The sequence below is a fragment of the Cavia porcellus genome, unplaced genomic scaffold (genome assembly GCF_034190915.1).
Source record: "Cavia porcellus strain 051 isolate PalLab524CR breed Dunkin Hartley unplaced genomic scaffold, mCavPor4.1 scaffold_9, whole genome shotgun sequence".
NCBI classification, from domain to species: Eukaryota; Metazoa; Chordata; class Mammalia; order Rodentia; family Caviidae; genus Cavia; species Cavia porcellus.
Window position 1 is genome coordinate 33,919,847 of NW_026947492.1, and position 22,024 is coordinate 33,941,870.

At 38.8% G+C, this 22,024-nt stretch overlaps 1 long non-coding RNA gene across 1 annotated transcript; it reads left to right on the plus strand.

Annotated features, from left to right (window-relative positions):
* The first annotated feature begins 5,809 nt into the window (after window positions 1-5,809).
* On the plus strand, window positions 5,810-21,400 carry LOC134477664 (uncharacterized). The gene is made up of 2 exons (XR_010049768.1): window positions 5,810-7,456; window positions 20,987-21,400. It is a non-coding gene; the product is annotated as an uncharacterized LOC134477664 (long non-coding RNA).
* Window positions 21,401-22,024: the final 624 nt, after the last annotated feature.

Consider the following 22,024-nt stretch of genomic DNA (forward strand, 5'->3'; position numbering starts at 1 on the left):
ACAAGTCTCTTTCTTCTTGGTTGCTGGTTCTGGAGGGTAAAGAGCTCCTGTATGGCTTGGGTTTAGGAAAGTTTCTTCCTAAATAAATAAACACATACAGACACACACACTTGCAGACACACACATAGACAGACACACACACATACACACACATATACACATACCACCTGACTTTTTACTTAATCTAGTCTTTTCCCCAACAAGTTTAAACAAGGGAGGTTCCTAAGCTTGGTCACTCAGAAGCAGATGGACAGATACCAACACCAACAGATAGTTCCACTGTTTATTGTAAATAGAGTGTTAAATGCTGATCAAATGTGTGGCATTTTAGTCAATTTTTTAAAAGAGATAAAAGCAGGCCTGGGGCATAAGCGCCTGCCTTGCAAGCAGGCAGTCGTGAGTTCGATCCCTGGTACCGATAAAAATGAAAAAGACAAAAAAAAAAAAAAAGGGGGGGGATGAAACAAATTGGAAAAATGAGGACAATTCCCCCTAGGCATGAGATAACAAAATTGCCAGCAGTACTTTTATTATGGTTATTATATTTGAGAATCTTTGAGCAGGTCCATGGATCATTTTATTGTTTAATTTTAATTTTTATTAGTACATAGATTTTGAGAAAAATGGTGGCTTGCTAGGGAGCTGGGTGCAGAGTCTCTGCAGAAAAATCAGATCAGATGCTAGAATAGGACAACATGGAGAAGGCCAGATGAATGGATAATGATTCTTATTAACCAAGGTGGTAACTGAAGGGAAAAATAAAACTAGGAGAGGAAGGAAAAGCATGGATGGAGACCTGAAGCTCGATGTACTCACTGAGCCCCTTTCTGTGCTGTACTAGGTGCGCCCAGAGGATTTAAGGTCGTGCTGAGACCACAACTGCCTATAACGGGAGTCTGTGAATCCTGGACCCTTAACATGGCACAGTGAGCGGTGAATCCAAGGGGGAAAGCTGTATTGGTTCTTGGTGACTGCTGGAAATTGAGACCTGGGACCCCGCAAAGCAGCCAAAGCCACCTGGCTATACCGGGAAGACATTGTGAGAAACTCTAGAGCTCTGAAGCCGGACACTGTGCAGTTTTCTGACGGATCTGCGCTTTGCTGGGAACATAGTGAAGACAAGCAGTGCAGTGTGCAGTGCTCCCAAGAGGAAGATCTGCATTGAGTCCTGGTGAGTACTAGGAACTGGGTCCGGCGGCTGCTGCCCCTGGCTGGAGGATAACTTGGAATTGGGCAGAGCATGGCACCACGGTGACACAGAGATGACTGGTGGAGGACATCTTGGAGTTGGGCAGAGCCTGCACCGTGGTGGTGTCAGATAGTCGCCCCTGGCACAGAGAGGTCTGGTGGAGGACATCTTGAAATTGGACGGACGCCGGCATGGCGGTGACATCAGATAGTTGCCCCTGGTGCACAGAGGTCTGGTAGAGGATAACTGGGATTTGGGCAGCCCTACCACACGGTGATATCAGTCAGTCACGTCTGGTGCAGAGAGAACTGGCAAGGTCTGCTGGGGCTGAACCATGCATGCCTCTGGTTGGGACCTAATAAGCAGATACAAAATAGTCGAGACTCTGTGATGTCCATAAGGTACAGCCTAACTTGCAACCTGACTGGCACAGAGGCTGGAGACTAGCCTGCACCATCCCTGCATCCCTGCCTGTACCTCAGATAACAGCAACTCGTGGAGGGAAGCAAAAACTCCAGTCAGCACGCTTCAGAAAGACCCTAAGCAATACGGAAAGGGCCAGAGACCCCCAGGACACACCAGTCTGAAAGAAACCAGAAACATGATAATAGAAATAAAAAAATCTCCAGCTGCTGAACCTGGGAAAATAAGCCCAGGAGAAGTAAACACAGAAGAGAACCAGCACAGTAACCATCCAATACTAGACACAGCATCAGCTGAAATAAAGAAATACCTTCATGACCTCATAGATGAATTTAAAACTGTACTCTGATCCAAGTGAGGCAAGATATAAAGAGATTAATTAAAGAAATGATAAGCCCCACCCAAGAGAACAGATGGAAGAACAGAGGAAATCAGAAAAGAAAGAGAAACTTCTGATGAAGAATTTAAACATAACCTAGAATACATGAAACAGATCCAAAGAGATTACCAGGAAACTAAAAACTCCATTGAAAACTGGCAAAATGCCTTGACAAAAACTAAAATTAGCCTTTTAAAACTTGAAGAGAGATTTATGATATATGATCCTGAAAGAGAAGACCTCTTAAAAATAACGAGGAACCAGAAAGAAACAATTCAAAGGCTAGAAGATGACAAAAGGATATATAACTTAAGAATAAAGCATGGGGGCTGGGGGTTTAGCTCAGCGGCATAAGCACCTGCCTGGCAAGCAGGCAGTCGTGAATTCAATCCCTGGTACCGATAAAAAGGAAAAAGACAAAAAAAAGAATGAAGCATGTGAGTGAGGAAGCAAGGGTAACCAAAAATGAACTACAAAAAATATTCACAGATATATTAAAGGAAAACTTCCCAAGCATACGAAAAAGAAATGATATCCAGATAAATGAGGCATACAGAACACCAGCCACCTACAACCAAAACAGATCTACACTCAAACATATAATAATCAAGATTCTAGAAATCTACCAAAAGAATAGAAAACTAAAAGCAGCCATGGAAAAGAAGCAGATTATCTACAATGGGAAAATTATCAAAATAACAACAGACTTATCAACACAACCTCTCAAATTGAGAAGGGCTTGGGGGGAAATAGTCCAAGCCCTGAAAGAAAATACTTTGCAACCAAGACAGATGTATCCAGAAAAACTCTCTCTCAAAATTAATGGAGAAATAAGATGTTTCCAAGACAAGGAGGAACTGTGGGAGCTTATGGGCACCAGCCCAACCCTACAGAGAGTGCTGAAGGACATTCCAGACAGAGAGAGAAAGGGATACCAGGATTCCAGCAACAGTGGCAGAGAGGCCTCAACGAACAGGGCAGACAGTGGAATGAGGAAGTAAGGTGGACAAATTATAGCAGTAAAGTGGAGTAGCGGACATGAGGCAGAGACGGTAAGCTATAATCTTTAGCATAGATAGCTTTGATACACTATAAAAAAGGCAGAGGTCATTGTTAATAGTGTTTCAGGATTTAAAAGTCACAGTAGTCTTATCACTCTCCTTAGTTTGAGTTTATTTTGTTCTTGTCTGTCCACTCATATCAGATTTGAGGGCACAGACACCTGATCCAAAAATAGCAGGTTATACCATGGTAACTATCCTTAATTTCCTATTAACTTAAACTGAAATCTTGTATTACTTACATTGTCTTACTATGACAGATCTCATTTGAATCTGATTCGTTAGACCACAGTTTTCCCTTGGCTGATTTTATTTGAATTTGGTATGCTTGATAGATTCAAGTCTAAAAGTAGAGGCAACTACTCTGAAGATGACAAGATGTAAAAGATATCCATAACGGTTTTGATTATTAACAACTGTCAAGTCCTACAATGTTTTCAAAGTTGTGTTTTTATAAAAATAGCTATGTAATACTATGCTTAACTATATTAAGCCTGATGATGTGGACAAATCTATTGAAAATAACAAGAGAAAGCATAGTAACTACAGAGGATCACCTAATATTGTGGTCTTATGTGTCTTTTTCATTGCATGCTTTTCTAGGAATTTGTTTTTACTGTCTTGTTATGATTTGTTTTTCCCTATAATACAGAGAGGATAGATATACATGTAGAAATTCACACATGGGAAGAATTTTTTAAGCTGTTTACGGAAACAGATTATATAATGCAAGATGTAATGAACAGATACTCTGAAGAAGAAGAGACACTAAGAAACCCAATGCTAATTCTGTAGCATTATGATATAAAATGTATTATTCACTGATCAGAATGATATTAGTCTAGTCTCTTAAGTTCAATTTCAGCATATGTAAAGATAAGGACAGCTACTACAAAGAGAATGAAAGACATTATGGTAGTTACTATTGTCTTCCCCAATGTCAGATCTTGAAGACCTAGAAAGCCTTCATCATCTTGTAATTATTAGATTAGTTCTATAATATGCAGTATGTATTCAAAGTGTGCGAAGATGGGGATAACTCTTTGGAAGAAAACTAGAGACAATAATATAGACAGTGAAGATCTCCAGTGCACTTGCTTTGAAATCTGTATTTCTTTAAATTGTTTCTTTTTGAACTATTTTGTTCTGTTGTGATATGTTTAATCTTACCCTCTTTAAGATAAAAAACAAGTGTGTAGGACTGATAACCATATTACTAAGTTTTTGTTAGATCATTGAACAGAATTGTTGGCAGTGTCACTATTTGAATGTCACTTTATATACTTTAATTTTGTAACCTGAACAACTATTTCTAAGATGACAATATGTAACTTATCAACCAGTGATTTCTTACCATTTATTTTTCTGTAATTCTGTATTATTTCTACCCTTTTTTTCTCCATGTATTTTTTGTTTCTTTCTCTTTAAATATTAGTACATATTTGCAGTATGTACATGATGATTACATTCATCATGGGAGTTATACATGTATATAACACATGTTAATCCTTTTTAAGTCCCCTGTCCCTTCCTGCCCACTTCCCTCTCCCCATCTCTTAGGCTTCTTCCCATTTGTAAAAGATTGATCTTCCTATGTCCTATTATCTATCTTTTATTTTGCTTTTTAATTTATTTATATTTAGTGTTTTTCCTATAAGAGAAAGTATGTGATATTTAAATGTGTGTGTCTGCCTGCTGTTACTGAGGGCCACTAGTTAAAAGCTCCACAGAGTATCCCTGATTGCCATTACACAACTTCAACTCCCTTCAGCCTGAAGAAGTCAGATCAGACTCTGTCCATTATCCCTCATGGAAGTTTGGGTTACTTCTTCAGAGGAAAAATGCTACAGGCAGCTAAGTCAATTAAAAATATTATAGGCAGTCAGATAAGGCTACAGCCTCTAAGTAGCCAGGACAGAGAATCAGATATCTTGTGACTGTGGAGGAAACAGATACCTTCCATTGTGGGCCAGGTCTCAAAAGGCTAAACTTGGCCCTCAAACACTTCTTAATATGTCTTTTTTGTTCCCAGCAACAAAGATAAAAATCAAATGGAAAAATAACAATCGTATTTTTTAGCAGTAGAAGTCTGAGCTCTGAGACAGGTAAAGCGAGACAAGGTGGAGCTGCTTGAGCCTCTTCTGGACCATGCTTCAAGTGCAACAAAGAAGGATACTGGGCAAGAGAGTGCTCCAACCCTGGCATTTCTCTGGGGCCTTGCCCCTATTGCAATCTTAAGGTCGTTGGAATAGTGATTGTCTTAGCCATCAGAGTGCAGGTAAGCCATCCTCTAACTCCTTGCCCTCACAGAAGATCTTATCACCACTGCATTCATCACTGGCTGATCTCTTTGGTCCTGTTGCCAAAGACTGATGGGGTTTGGGGTCCACATCCCCCCATTAAGGTATCCTTCTCAAAGCCCCAAACCCACTGAAGGTCTCAGGTAAGACATTCTCTGTACTTAAGGACATAGGGGCCATGTATAGTGTTCTTCCTGAGTTTTCAGGCCCTTGTATAAAGTCTTCAGTCTCTATAGGGGGCATTGATGGCTGACCCATGCAGCTTTGCAGACTGGGCCTATAACATGCAGGTTCTAGATTGTTCTAGATTCTTCTTTACCCATGGCTTCCTAAAAATTCCAACATGTCCCACATTCTTTTAGGTAGAGATCTTCAAAAGCTTAACTTCTCCTTTACCTTCTCCCTCCCCACAGCTCTCTGTCCTCCAAACACCCTCATAGTGCACTGCAAAGCCATCCCCTCCCCTTTCTCCTTTTCTGGTTGATCCCATAGTTTGGGATACCTCCAATCCCACCCACACTACCCATGCCATGCCTATTTTAATTCATCTCAGGGATCCTTCAATTTTTCCTTGCATTCTCCAATATCCTATAGCTCCTAAACATTTACATGGATTTAAACCTATAATCAAGCATCTTTTAGAAATGGTTTTCTTAAACTTACCCATTCACCCTACAATACTCCCATTCTCCTGGTACTCAAGCCTAGTGGGTCCTATAATCTGATATAAGACCTTAGGATAATCAATGATGCTGTTACTCCAATTCACCCAGTGCTGCCAAACCCTTATACCATGCTCTATCATATCCCTCCCTCCACCATTTACTTTACAGTCATAGATCTTTAAAATGCCTTTTTTCTTTTTACCATCCTCCTTATACCCTGATTGTCAGGATTCCTTTGTGTTTAGGTAGACTGACCCAGACACTCTGAGGTCTCAACAACTTATAGCTGTCATCTCTATAGTAGAACCTCTCCTCAGGGAGGAATACCATCCCCTTTCTATCTTATTCATCAATTTCGCAGACACTCCCCTGGTCAGGACTGACAGATTTTACACACATGTCCCACCACAAAACTCTCAAATATCTTCTCACCTTTGTTTGTACTTTCTCAGGATATCTATCTAGATCTCCCTCAACCAGGGAGACTGCTGATGTAGTTACTAAACTTCTGTTACAGGAAATCATCCCAAGGTTTGGTTTACCTCAGAGTGTTCAGTCAGATAATGGTCCAGCCTTTATTCCTCAAGTCTTTCAACAGGACTACAACTAAAATGGAGTGGTCCATACATGGTCTTCCTCAAGGAAGGTCAAGATCACTGAACTGCCATACTGGTTCCACATCACTCAAGCTAATCGCTGCCCTCCTAACCCTAACTCCCCCGACTCTTCACATTGTGAGAGGTCATCTCATCTCCTATCTCCCATTTCCATCTCACTAAGGCCCCACAGCCACAATTTTCAGGCTAGGTCATGTTTTATTACCCTATTTGGTTTCTGATCCCTTCTATTCTATTGGTTAAAATTTTTCATTATAACTATCTTAGTTCTCTCGGCCCTCAGATGTTTAGTCAAACATGTGATCCCTGTGGGTCTAGCCTCTCATCTCCCTTATAGTGACACAGCCACAGCCCACCCCACACTCTCTGTAATTTCCCAAATATGATTCAATCATCAGGCCTTTTATTTCACATGCCTCTTATTCTTTGCAGCTCAACTCCTGGACCAAAGACAAGTCCTACCTAGCTACACTTTTAGCTTTTACCCTTTCAGATGAGAGAATAATCACCTCTCATAACTTAACTCCTCCTAACCCCACACTTATTTTTCAGATTCTACCTCACCATTGCCCCTGATGGAATGACATATTTAAATCAAAGTCACCTTTCCTTCTGCCTCTCCTGGGTCCTTAAATATGATTAGTGGCCTGCCTCCTCATACCACCTTGTCTCTTTGTTTTTCCAATCTAGGATGTGAGCATTCATCAATGATTAATTCTTTGTCCTGCCTGAAATGCCTGGTACCAGCTTCTACATGGACAGCAACCATCCTCCCATCAACCTTCCTGAACACCAATGCAGTGCCCCCTTCAGCAGGAAGTAGTAAGAGACAGACTTCACCTTTTTCCTAACAATAAAAACATGTAAATGAGTTTGCCCTAGAATAAATTACTGAATGGTTATGGAGCTGATCTAACATGACAGAAGGCCAAGGCAGGAACATTTACGGCTTTCTGCTTCTTCCTCAGCCTTAATTGCAACTCCCCTTCCTGTTTATGCATGAAGAAAATTCCAATCAGCTCATCACATGTTATCAATGCCTGCCCTAAGTACCACCCCTGCTCAAAGGTTACATATGTCCCCCCCCCCCCATATTCCGGTTGAAGGAGACAGCGCAGCCTCCATGGGTTGTGTGCTCCTTCCCACATCCTCATCTCAATAAACCTGTTCTTTTTGTACTTTTGCTTCTCTATTGCACTAGAATTCAGTTTCTATTGCTATACAGAACCTGTTTAATTTGATATAATCTTATTTGTTAATTCTCAGAGTTGTTTCTTGTGCAGTTGGAATCATGTTCAGAAAGCCCTTGTCTATGCCTATGTGTTAAGAACTTTACCTATTTTATTTTCAAGCAGAGTGTTTTAATATTTAGATCTTTGATCCATTTTTATTTTAATGTAGAGAAATATGGGCCTAAATTCAGTCTTCTCCATGTGGATAGCCAGTTTTTCCAGCATTAATTGTTAAAGAGGTTATCTTTGCCCGTGTATACTTTCAAATCCTTTGTCTAAGATGACATAGTTAAATGTGCCTGGGGTTGTTTCTGTACCCTATATTCTGTTCTGTTGATCCATATATCCATTCCTCTGCCAGTACTATGCTGTTTTAGTCATTAGATTCACTATATAACTTGATTATTTGAGATTGTGATATCTCTGGCTTGCTTTGTTGTCCAGGATTACTTCTGGTGTTCTGGGTCTCTTCTGATTTCATATAAAATTTAGGAGTGCTTTCTCTAGTTCTGTGAGGAATGCTGTTGGTGTTTTGGTTGGGATTGCACTAAATCTGTATACCAATTTTGAAAGAAGGGTCATTTTGGCAATCTTGATTCTGTTTACCCAGGAATAGGGGATAGTTTTCCATTTTCTGGTGTCCTCTTCAATATCTGTTTTCTAGAGTACTGTATTTTTCATTGTAGAGGTCTTTCCCTTCATGTTTAGGTTAATTCCTTTGTATTTAATGGGTCTTTGTCTGGTTTTTGAAGTCAAAGCCTTGCTAGGTTCCAGAAATGTGTTTGGCAACTCTCATTCCCTTTTAATTTCATTAAAGAGTTTTAGGAGTATGTCCTCCCTGAAATTTTTATAGAATTTATCAGAGAATCTGCCAGGTCTTGGGGTTTTTGTTTTTAGTGATAGGTTTTCATTACTGTCTCAATTTCATTGTTATTGGATTGTTTAGGATTTTTATGTCTTGGTTCAGTTTGTTATATTAATTCATACATGTTTTAGAATCTGTCCACTTCAACATTACAATTTTTACAATAGTTACTAATGATTTGGATTTGGGCAGTGGACATTGTGATTTCATGTTTTCATTACTAACGGCATTGACATGGGTCTGGTTTTTTTTTTTTTTCTTTGTAAAGTTTGGCTGAAGTGTATCTATTTTCTTTATTCTTTCTCAAAACCAGCTTTTTGATTGATTCTTTTTATTGTTTTTAAGTCTCAATTTTATTAATTTCCACTCTCTTCTTATTATTTCCTTTTACTAGGTTTGCATTTGGGCTATTTTTGTTTTTGTAAGGCATATTATTAGGATACTTGCTTGAATTCACCCTTTTTATTTTTATTTATTTATTTTAATTTTAAAGAGAAAAAACCAAGGAAAATAAAACAGAATAAAATCAATCAAAATAAACCAGAATACGTGATACAGGACTTCCAAACCATTTGAAATCAACAATAGTTATCACAATGCCTTTGTTGTCTTCAAAATAGCTGCAGATACCACCTTTGGACATATTAAAAACTGAACAGAACATAATAGAATATAAACAATAAAAACATAACAATGAATGCAATAAAGAATCTCAAAACAAGCCAGTAATAAATACATAATGGCTTCCATAACAGGTCTTGCTATCTTTCAAATAGCTGCACATGCCATCAGAGTTAATATAAACAAAACAGAAGAAAATAAACCCCAACAGGGAAAAAAAAAAAACAATGAAAATGATATGGTTTCTGGGGGAAGGAAATCTCCTCCCTGTAGGTTGTAGTTCTCTAGCTCCAAAGTCCTCAAATGGCACTGATTCACAGAGAGGGGCTTGGGGCTGGGTCTCCCCACCTATGGTGCTGGTCTCTGGGCAGGGATCTCCTCCCATGAGGCCAGTCCTCTACCTCTGTGTCTGCAAATGATGCTAACTCACAGAGAGAGAGGGTTGAGTCTGGCTCTCCCCAAGCCTGCAACAGCCTGTGCATGGCACTGGAATCCTGAGTTCTCTCTTTTTAATGTAAGTGCTCTCAGCCATAAACTTCTGTCTTAGAACTGCTTTCACTGTGTCTCATAAGTGCTGGTATGTTGTACTGGCATTATTATTAGGTTTTAGGCATTGATTGATGATTTCTATGACCAATTGAGTGTTCAAACATGTATTATTTAATATCCAGGTGTTTGTAAAATTTCTGTGGTTTCTTTGTTATTGATTTCTTGCTTCAGTGTACTATCATCTGATAGTATGCATGGCATAATTTTAACTCTTTTATATTTTTTGAAGAGGTTTTATGGACGAGTATTTGGTCAGTTTTAGAAAAAGTCCCATGTACTGCTGAGAATGTTTATTCTGTTGTATACTGTAGAGTAGAATATTGTAGATACTAAGTCCATTTTTTAAAACTTTATTCTTTTAATTAGTACATATTTGACATGCATATTGATCACATTCATCATAGAATCTGTATATAACACCTCAATTCTTTTTTTTCATTCCCCACTCCTCCTCATTTATACATGCTTTTTTCTTTCCATTCCCTTTTTTTCCTTTCTCTTCCCCCTTCCCTTCTATTGTTCCTCTTTTCATTTGTTTTTGTGTTTTGTCTTTTTGAGATAGGGTTTCACTATGAAGTTCAGGCCAGCCTGGGACTCACTTTGTAGCCCAGGCTGACCTCAAACTTGCAGTGATCCAGTTGCCTCAGCCCCCCGAGTGCTGGGATTACAGGTGAGAGCCAGCACACTCGGTTTCCCTTCCCATTCAAACGTGTTCTTCCTACTTCCCAATATCTTTTCTCCATCATGCTCCTCATTTAAACTTTGGATTTCTTATACCAGGGAAACAATGCAATAATTAAACTTTTGTGTCAAATTTATTTCACTTAGGAGTATAATCTTGAGGTGCACCCCTTTCATACCAATGATTCAAATTTATCCTTATCTATGACAGAATAGTACTCTATTATATATAAATATCACATTTTGTTTATCCATTTATCTTTTGATGGGCATGTGGGGTGTTTCTAAGATTTAGGTATTAGAAATTGTGCTGTTGTAAACATGCTTATACACTGTGGTATGATGTTTTTAACTCTTTCAGGAAGACACTTAGCAGGGGAATAGCTGGACCAAATGGACTTTCCATACTGTCCTCCACAGTGGTTGTACCAATATGTGCTCCCACCCAGCAAGGGAAAAGCATTCCTTTTTCCCACAATCTTGTCAGCATTTGTTATTGGTTGATTTCTTGATGATAGCCAGTCTTTCTGGGGTGAAATGGAATATCAGTGTTGTTTTAATTTGCATTTCTTGAATGACCAGTGATGTTGAGCAATTTTTTATACATTTAGTTGCTGTTTATACTTCTTCATCTGAGAAACAGATATTCATTTCAGATGTCCATTTTTGGGTTGGGCTTTTAAATTTGGGAGAACCTGAATTTTTTAAAGTTCATTAGATATTCTAGATTTTTGTGCTGTGTCCGGGGAGTAGTTGGTAAATTTTTTTGCCATTCTCTGGGTTGTCTCTTCCCTCTTTTAGTGGATTCTTTTCCTGTGCTAAAAGCTTTTTAATTTGTGATCCTGGTTGTTCAATATTTGTAATATTTCCTGTGCATGAGGGCTTTGTCTTTGCCTATTCCTGTGTTTTCTAGAGTCTTACCTATTCTACATTTCAACACATTAAATGTTCCTGTGTTGGGGCTGGGGATTAGCTCAGCAGCATAAGCACCTGCCTTGTAAGGAGGCAGTCGTGAGTTCGATCCCCGGTACCGATAAAAAGGAAACAGACCAAAAAAAAAAAAAAAAAAAAAAGTTCCTGTTTTGAAATGTAGATCTTTGGTCTGCTTTGATTTTAGTTTAGTGCATGATGAGAGATATGAGTCTAGGTTGGTTTTCTGCATGTGGAAAGCCAGTTTTCTCAGCACTATTTATAAAGATGCTATCTTTCTTCCAATGAAGGCTTTTGGTCCTTTTGTCAAAGATAAGGTAACTGAATATGCTTGGAGTTGTTTCAACATCTTCTTTCCTGTCCCATTGATCCTCAGATGTTTATTTCCCTCTCAGTATCATGCTGTTTTTATCATGGTAGCTTTGTAGTATAACTTCAAATCAGGGGTTGGGGTACCATCTGCCTTTTCCTTGTTGTCCAGAAGTGGCTTTGCTATTCTAGATCTTCTATGGTTCCATATGCATTTTAGGACTGTTTTCTTTATTTCTCTGAGGTATGCTGTGTGTATTTTGATTGAAATTACATTAAGTCTGTATAACAGTTTTAGAAGTATGGCCATTTTTACTAGTTTGGGAAATGTTTCCATTTTCTGATATTCTCTTAGGTCTCCTTTTGCAGAGTATTGTAGCTTTCAGTGTACAGCTCTTTCACTTCCTTCATTAGATTAACTCCCAAGTATCTCATTTTTATTGATGCTTTTGTGAAAGGTTTTGTTTCTCTAATTTCTCTCTCAGTGAATTTATTATGTGTGTAGCAAAGCTTTTATTTTGGAGTGTTTGTATCTTGCCACACAACTGAATTTGGTTATTAAATCTAGGAGTCTTTTGGTAGAGTTTTTGTTGTCTTTTATATAGAGTATCATGTCAGCAGCAAATAACAATACTTTAACTTCTTTTCCTATCCCTATTATTTTTTATTTATTTCTCTTGCATAACTGCTCTGGCTAATGCTTCCAGAACTATTCTGAACAATAGTGCTGATAGTGGATAGTATTGTTCCTGATTTTAGAGGAAAGGTTTTTAGGTTTTGATCATTAGTATGCTGTTGGTTCATGGCTTGTCATAGATGGATTTTATCAGATTGAGATACAGGCTTTCTTTAGGATTTTTGTCATGAATGGATGTTAGATTTTGTTGAATGCTTTGTCTATTGAGATGATCATGGATTTTGTTCTTTGCTATATTACCATGGTGTATTACACATACTGATTTGTGTGTATTGAGCCATCCTTGAGTCCCTGGGATGAATCCTACTTGGTCATGGTATATAATCTTCTTGATAATTTGTTGTATTCTGTTTCCAATATCTTACTAAGGATTTCTGAATTTATGTACATTAAGAATATTCACTTGTGGTTCTCTTTTTTAGATTGGATCCTTTTCTGATTTCGGTATCAGAGTAGTGGTTACTTGTAGGAATGAATTTGGGAGAATTGTTTCCATTTCAATTCCATTAGAACTTCGGGAGTAGTGACATTAGATCTTCTCTAAAGTTCCTGTAGAATTCAGCAATGAATCCATCAGGACCTGGGTTTTCTTGTTTGGTAGTTTTCAATGATAACTCCAATTTCATTGACTGATATTAGGTTATTTAGAATTTTTGTATCTTCTTGATTCAGCTTTAGTAATTCATATGTACCTAGGAAATTGACCATTTCATCTGAGTTTTCTATCAGTAAGAATACATGTTCTCAGAGTAGATATTGATAATCTGAATTTCTGCAGAAACTTTTGTAGTTTTGCCTTTTTTATTTCCAATTGCATGGATTTGTGTCTTTTTCTTCCTTTTTTGATAAGGGTGTCTAAGTGTTTGTCTCTTATTTAATCTTTCAGAAAACAAACTCCCTGATTCATTGAGTATTTGCATTATTTTCTTAGTCTTAATTGCATTTATTTCTGTTCTATTCTTTATAATTTCTGCCCTTGTATGCTGTGTGGGTTTAACTTGCTCTCCTTTTTCTAGAACCTTGCACCTTAAGTTATTTGAGCTTGCTCTGTTTTTCTGATGTGAGAGAGCTCACTACTGTAACTTTCCCTCATACAGCTGTTTTCACTGCTTCCCGTAAGCTCCAGGATATTTTATTGACATTGTCATTTAACTGGAGAAACTCTAATTTCTTCTGTAACTCATTGGTTGTTCAAGAAGATATTACTTATTAGACTTTATGTTGCTGTTTTGTTTTGTTTGTGAGACAGGGTTTCACTATGCAGTTCAGGCTGGCTGTGGGTTCACTTTGTAACCCAGGCTAGTCTCAACCTTGCAAACGATTCTCTGCCTTTGCTTCTCAAATCCTGGGATTACAGGAGTGTGCCACCGCAAGTAGCTAGGAGGGTATTATTTATTTATTTTTATTTATTTATTTGTTTTTGGTACCAGGGATCAAACTCACAACCTCAAACTTGCCAGGCAGATGCTTATGCTGCTGAGCTAAATCCCCGGCTGAGGGTGTTATTTAATTTCCATGTGTTTACCCAGTTTTTGTGGTTTCTGTGCCACTGATTTCCACTTTCATTTCATTATGATGTGATAATATGCATGGGATAATTTCAATTATTTTGCATTTATTTAAGCATGTTCTGCAAGATTTATGTAGTTTACTATAGAGGAAGTCCATGTGCTGCTAGAAGAAGCTGTATTCTGTTATTGTAGCGTGGAGCACTCTATAAATATCCACTAAGTCCATGTGTTCAAAAGTTTGGTTTAATTCTGATATTTGTTGATGTTTTGGTGTGTGTGTATATTTGATCTGTCTATAACAGTGTGATACTGAGGTACCCCATTACAATTGTATTAGTGCTTATCTGACTTTTCATATTCATTAGTGTTTCTTTTATATAGTTGGGTATACTGATTATATATATATATATATATATATATATATATATATATATATGGATTGTTATCTCTTTTTCTTGGGTTGTTCCATTACCAAGTATGCAATGTGTAGTGACTTTCACTTTTATCTCTTTTGATCAGTCTTGGTTTGAAATCCACGGCAAATTAATAATAACTACCCTTACTTTTTTCTGAGTTCCTGTTGCATGGACTAGTGTTTCCCATCCTTTGACTTTCAGTCTCTTAACTTCTTTTTGAGTGAAATGTGTCCCTGCATACAGCGTATTATTGGAGCTTGCTTCTTGATCCAGTCTTCCAGTCTGTTTCTTTTGATTGGTGAACTGAGATCACTTTCATTGGTGACTGTAACTGATATGCATTTACTTATCCATGTCACATTATTTTCCTGTTGTTGGTTCTCTATTTCCCCTCTGTCTAACTGCTTACCTGTCCTGGTATATTCTTTCCACTGGTGTTCATGGAATCACAGTCTTCCTTATATCTTCCTAAAATATCCTTTAGAATATTTTGGAGTGCTGGTTGAATGGGCATGAATTTTTTCAAGTGTTCTTTATTGTGAATGCATCTTATTTCTTCTTCAATTTTGAAAGATAATTATAACAATATAGGTTGGATGTTATTTTCTTTTAGGGCTTTAAATACTTCACTGCAAGCTCTCCTTTACTTTAAGGTTTGTGTTAAGTCTGCAGTGATTCTGATGGAGTTTCCTTTATAGGCAATTTATGTCTTTTATCTCACAATTTTTAATATTCTGTTCTTGTGTTGAATTTCTGAAATCTTGATTATTATATGTCTTGGTGGTTTTTTTCTGATTGTGGCTAACTGGAGTTCTACATGCCTCACTTATGTATGTGTATGTCAAATTCTTTTTCCGTGCTTTGGAAATTTTCTGCTGTTACTTTTGTTAACAGATTTTTAAAATGTCTTTTTTGCTATCTTTTGATTCTTCATTGATTCTAATTAATCTCATGTTACTATTCTTTGCATTATCTAGCAGTTGATCAATTGATTTTTCATAGTCCTTTGCTATTTTTAAAGAAGTCTTCATTAGATGATTGATAACTACAATCTTGTCTTCTAGAGCTTAAATTCTATCTTCGCATTGGTTGATTCTGCTGTGTATACTTTCAATAGAATTTTAATTTTCTGAATGTCTGAATCTATTTTATGAAATCATTCTTTCCCATGTTGGGCATTTATGGTTTCCATTGCTCTCCTAAACCCTTCTTTTTTTTTTTTTTTTTTTTTTTTGTATGTTCCCTAGATTCAGTAACTTCATTATTCACATCCTTCATTATAGTCATCATCACCTTAGTTATCTTTGTAATTGTTTCTTTTTTCTCCCCTAGGAACTCATTCATCTGCTTTGTTACTTCCACTGCTACCATTTTGGAAGTTCAGTTGGCTGGCCTTTGGGGTTTTCCACCTCAGTTCCCCACTGGATTTGCCTTGGATAAGCTGGCCAGGTCTGGGGTTGAATCTTGCTTCCATTTCTTCTCATTTTCTAGAAGAAATTAAAATTCTATTTGTTTTTTGCATTGATGCTTATAAATTACTTGTAGTATGTAGCTTCATTATAAGTGTTGAGATCTCTTTAGGAAACGATTACTTTTCTGAGATATATTTTATGTGTACCTAGCTTTTGAGTCTCTCCAAGATCCTGTCTCTTTATTAGGGATGACAGCTTGCTTCCTGTCTGGCCTCGTTCTTTGGTGCCTGGATTATGGTATCTCTTATGACATCCATATAGTACTGGCACTGACGTACGAGGAAGAACAACTGATCACAACTATGTCACCATGGCTAAAGTAGAATAATCAGTAATAATGATAACATTAAGCACAGTCTAGAAAATCAGAAACTGTGACATCTGTTAGTTTGCCATCTTTAACCATAGGAACACAATTTATAACTATATAACAAAATTTAAAACAAATCAGAAAAGTACACACAGTAAATAGCCACTCAATATATTTTACCCTCAGAGAAAATATAAAAAGAATAAGAGAAAAAAACGTAGAAACAAAAGAAGAGAAAGTTATTAGAAGCAAGGCTGAAGGGCAAAGAAAGATTACCCCAGCTTCAGGAAACTGGTAATGAAGATTGGAGGAAGAAAACAAAAACAAGAATACAATAAAATAGAGCAAAACAAAACAAAAAGAAACCCCTCAATACAATATTCACAGTAATGAGAAAACAAATACAAACAATGAAGGAAAAAAAAACCAAAACCAGAAGCAAAGGGAATAAACTAAAGAAAATTTCTCTGTGATTCAAGGCTGTGGTTGTCTTCTGGGGCTGACAGTTTTGTGGTAGCGTCCAGTTCAGGGCATGACTGGCAGGGACAAAGGAGGCAGACAGAGCTCAGGTCTGTGCTGGGTGATCCCAGCAGACCTGCAGTAGGGTTAGGGCGAGGGCGAGCGCTGATTCTGGTGCAGGCTGATCCTGGTCAGTTGACCCCTCTCTAGGATGGCACTGGGCCACGTCCCTTCTCCAGGAGACCTGGCATTCATTGCCTGCACTGGAGTCACTCTCCAGCTTTTGCAGCATCCACTGGTGCAGTTCTCCCTGGAGGCCTTTGGAGTCACCTGCCCTCACTGTGTCTCGGCAGATTTGAGCCTCCTCTCTCCTGGGAACCAGGGAGAGCCACAGCGAACCTTCCTTCTGTGTTGAGATCTGTCTCTTTCTGTGTGGGCTCAAGTTTTCCCTTCACATATTTCCTGGGTTGCCAGGATGCGCCTCCTTCTTTCCTTTCTTCCCTAAATTGTTATTTTCCAGTGTCCGGATTCCAAATCTTGGAGACACTGATTTGTTTCTGCTTTCTGTCTGACATCTTCCTAAAAGTCTATCTATTAAGACCATTGTTCAAAGATGTTGTTCAGTTGTTAGTTTTTTGTTTAGTTCATTTTTTTGTTATGCTTTGTTTTTGTTTTTATTTTCTGAGACAAGCTCTTGCTTTGTAGTCCAGGTTGGCCTTGAACTCACCAGCCCAGCAGTTGATGATGTATTTTTGAAAGTTTCCCCACTTGAATCGTGTTGGTGTTGATTTGATCCTTTATGTCGATTAGTGTTTGTTTTACAGAATTGGATGCACTGATACTGTTTGTATATATTTGCACTTGTTCTCTCTTCCTGTTGAATTGCTCCCATAGCTAATATGTAGTATCTTTGCCTCTTCTGATCAATTTAAGCTTACAGTCTACTTTGAGAATAAAATTGCTCTTCCTGATTGCTTTTTGGGTCTGGTACATGGAATGTTTTTCATTCTTTGCTTTTTAGTGTATATATTTCTTTGACTTAAGTCTGTATATTTCTATTTTTGAATTTAGTCTATATATTTCTTTGAATTAAGTCAGTCTCTTGTATACAACAAACTGTTGGAATTTTGTTTGTTTATGACCCAGCCTGCCAATCTATAAGAACTAAGGCCATTTATACTGAAAGTTATTATTAAAAAGCATCAAGGGGGCTGGGGATTTAGCGCAGCGCCATAAGCACCTGCCTTGCAAGCAGGCGGTCGTGAGTTTGATCCCCGGTACCAATAAAAATGAAAAAGATAAAAAAAAAAAAGCATCGACATTTCTGTTACTATGTTCTTTTTTTGTTGACTAATTTATTTTTCCCTTTTTGTTTAACTTCTCCCCTTGCTTGATGTACTCATTCCACCAGACTTTTTGGTTTTGTCAGCTTCATTATCTCTTATTGACTGTTTTTTTTAAAAATTTTGTTTACTTATTTATTTTGGTACCAGGGATCAAACTCACAACCTTGTGCTTGTGAGGCAAGCACTTACGGTGTTGAGCTAAACCCCAGGTCCTATTTTTTTAGTTTAAAGAGAATAAAATCAAACAGAATAAAACCAATCAGAACAGAATGAAAATGATACAGGACTTCAAATCAAGATAATAGAAAATCAACAATGACTACCATAATGTCTGTTTTCTTCAAAGTAGCTGTCCATACCGTCGGACATAATAAAATTAAAACAGAATAAAACCAATCAAAACAAAACAACAAAAGCATTATAGGATTTGTCTTGACTATTTGTTTTCTTTGCTTTTAAAAGTTTCTTCCAACCTTTACTTATTTTTTTGCGGGTGTGGGGGGAAGCAGTGATACTGGGGCTTGCTATCTACTCACTGTGTAGCCCAAGCTGCCTCAAACTCTTGGTGATCTTCCTAACTCCGCCTCCCAAATGCTGGGATTAAGGGCCACCACGTGGTGTGCCACCACACCGGCTCCGGTTTCATTCCTGTGACCTCCTGAAGCTGTGAATAACACATGGTGGGGGTGAGATCCCATCCCCTAGGAGGCCTAGAGCTCAGCCTTCTCAGCCCTGAGTCCTGCACCCCTGTCCTGGAATCGCTTCCTGTCCTCAGAGCAGAATTTGCAGACAGCAGGGCCAGTGACCTAGTAAGAGGAGATTCTCTGTGAAAACTGCTGCCTGTGGGTCCCACATCAAGCAGCCGGGCTCAAGTGGTGCCACAGACACTCACTCAGCTGCACAGTTAGGAGCACTGGTGTGCATCCACAGTCCCGCCAGCCTGCTGTCCTCCATCAAGCCACAGAACGCAGAGATTTCTTGCTGTCCTGGGTATGTTGTAGGCTAACCCCCATAAGTCGAGTTCTCTAGCTTTATTAGTTCCAGTCAACCACTCATACCACCTGGCGGGCCAGCGTGTACCTCACAGGACCTCAGCGCAGAGGCCACCTCTCCTGATGGGAAGCCTTCTCTGACTTCTCTCTCTCCTCCTCCAACAGCGCCAGAAAGAAAGATAGGGCGCTCCTTTCCTCACTAGGAGGTCCAGAGGGAGCCAATTCTGCCTTCCTCCACCTGGAGAGCAGTGTGGGTGGCTCTCAGCACTGGAAATGTGGATAGGGTCCCTTGCCTGCAGTCTTATGACCATACAATGGCTGCTGCCCCTGTAGACCCTACAGCAGGCCAGGATCTTTGTTGACTATTTATGAATGCTGCTTGATGCTCCTGAATTTCTTAAGGCATCTTTGTCGTGGAATGTCTTTATTTGTCCATCAATCTTGAAAGATAATTTTGTATGATATACCAGTCAGGGTTGAAAGTTTTCTTTTAGGGTCTGAAGCACTTCATTCCAAGGTCTCCTGGTCTTTAAAGCTAGTGTTGATAAGTCTTGTGTCATCCTAATGATTTAGCCTTTGGAAGTGACTTTTTGCTTTCTTCTCACAGTTTTTAAAGTTCTGTTCTTGTTTTGGATTTCTGAGATTTTGACTATGATGCGTCATGGGGACCTTCTTTTTTCCCTGTAATTGTTTGGCATTCTGTTAACCTTTTATGTGAAGTTCCTTCTCCATATTTGGAAAGGTTGCTGCTATGATTTCTGTAAATAGAGTATTTATTCAACATGAGCTGTCCTATAATTTCTAACTCCAGTTAGTGTTAAATTAGTCTTTTTTTTTTTGGTACTGGGGATCCAACTCACGACCTCATGCTTGCGGGGCAGGCACTTATGCCGCTGAGCTAAATCCTCAGCCCTAAGTTAGTCTTCTTACCATCATCCATAGATGTTGGATGAATTTTCCTTGCTCTCTTGTTATTTCCATGGTTTCTCTGAGTACACCATGTGTTTTCATTCTGTCCTCAAGGTCTGAGGCTTTGTTCACATTGATCATGTCTTCTATTTGTGTATTCAATAGAATTCTTCATCTGCAGAATTTCTGTTCCCATCTATTTGAGGAGTGTATTTCTTTGATAAATTGCCATTCATAATTTGAATATTTTTGGTCAGCTTTTATTGGTCAGTTGGTTAGTTCTAGCAGTATATTTTAGGTTATGTCATCTTTGAGCTTGCTAATTTTCTTTTATTCTTTAAGCATTTCATGCAGCTTGGCTATGTGATGTTTGATTTCCTATTTGATCTGCATTGGGAGAGTTTGGAGTCTTTGGAAGATCTGAGTGAGGGTTGAGATCTAACAGAGAATTTGTTCATATGAAGATATTTTGAATTAGTTTCTGTTTTTAGTGATGTGATTTTGGCTGTAGTTGCAAGAAGTATTGTTCACCAATTCAACCTATTCAATTTAATTAGGTTGAACTCAGACTCTATATTGTAAAGAGAGAGCTCTAACCAGACATCCTTCATAAACATAAACTTATTTTGACCATTTCACCCTTTTATCAGTGGTCCTCACAGTCCCTTTGTGGTTCATCTGGGATGTGGAGGGTGGAAAAAGTGAAAAAGAAAGGAAAGAAGATGGGTTATGTTAGTGGGGAGAGGAGGGTAAGAAAGATGTCCATATGTAAAAAACAAAAAGGAGGTTGAACTCTATGGTAATTATTTTTACAGTTGGGGTAAAGGGCTAGTGTTGAGGGAGTTTAAGAGAATATTTATGCAGCTGGAAAGAGGAAGGGAAGTGTATTTAGATTCAGGGAAATTGTGAGATTGATAGAACCTGTCAATACGTTTGTAGTCTTGTTTGGATCCTCTAAGCACAGCTGTGATAAGGATACCTTGACACACCCATGACTAGTACTGTGTAAGTTATAGCCCTCGTTAATCCTTATTTTCTTTTGTGCATATACAGACCCATATACATGTGTGCCACATGAAAGCTGAAGAGGAGAAGTGCAGAGAGCCGCTGAAGCTGGAGATTGATCCCACGTGTGGGGCTAACACAAGGCCAGCCCGGAAAAAACAGAAAGACCAAAGCAAGCTATGTAAACAAGTTGTTCCAGCACCAAGAGGGCAAGGGCCCAGGCCTGCCAGGCAGTGGGGTGCTGGGCAGAGGGGCTGAAACTGATATCAGCTTTCCCAGTGTATAAATAAAGGTGTCATAGTGGTTGAGCAGTTCCTTTCCTCCCATCAGGCGGCTAAGGGCTCCAGCTTTGTCCTCTCTTTTTTTTCTCGTCCTCTCGCTGGTCCTTAACCCCAAGAACCTCAAGAGCTGCATTGGGTCATGGCAGAGAAGGAAGGCCAGGCAAGAATAAGATGAGGAAAAGAGGAGATGAATATGGAGAAGAGAAAGTCATAAAAGAAGACTAAAAGAACAGCTAGAAAAACCTTAAAGTAAAATGAAGAAATCAATAAAGAAGCAAGAAAAAAACAAATAACCAACATAATCAAGAACAACAAAAAAGAGGAATGAAAACCTTCCTAGAGTTTTTATAGCATTAATACAGAGTATTCACACAGCTCCCTCTGCACGAGTCACAGTCTGATCATCCGCAGCCACGCAGTTTCCCTCGGTGGACTTCTCCATTGCAGGCTGGAAGCTGTGAGGGCCGCGGCCTCTCCAGCCTCACCTGGCTGCAAGCTATGCTCCAGGCACGGCTCACTGCAGGCATCTGATACACTCTCAAAATCTGACTGCATAAATTGACTTGGGAGGAAGCCAGTGCGGTGTGGTTGTGGTTCGTTTAACTCACGGTTCTTTTGTTGTCCGCTGACTTCCAATAGGGATCTCAAGTTCCCACCGCCTGGCAAACATCACGGTTGTCACCATGTCTTCCCTCCACAGGTTTTCCTTGCCTAGGATATCGCTGGAAGACTCCGGCCCAGGTGCTGTTGTGCATCCTGATGTCTGTATAGAGCTCTGTTCTCAAACCTGGGACAGATCCCAGGC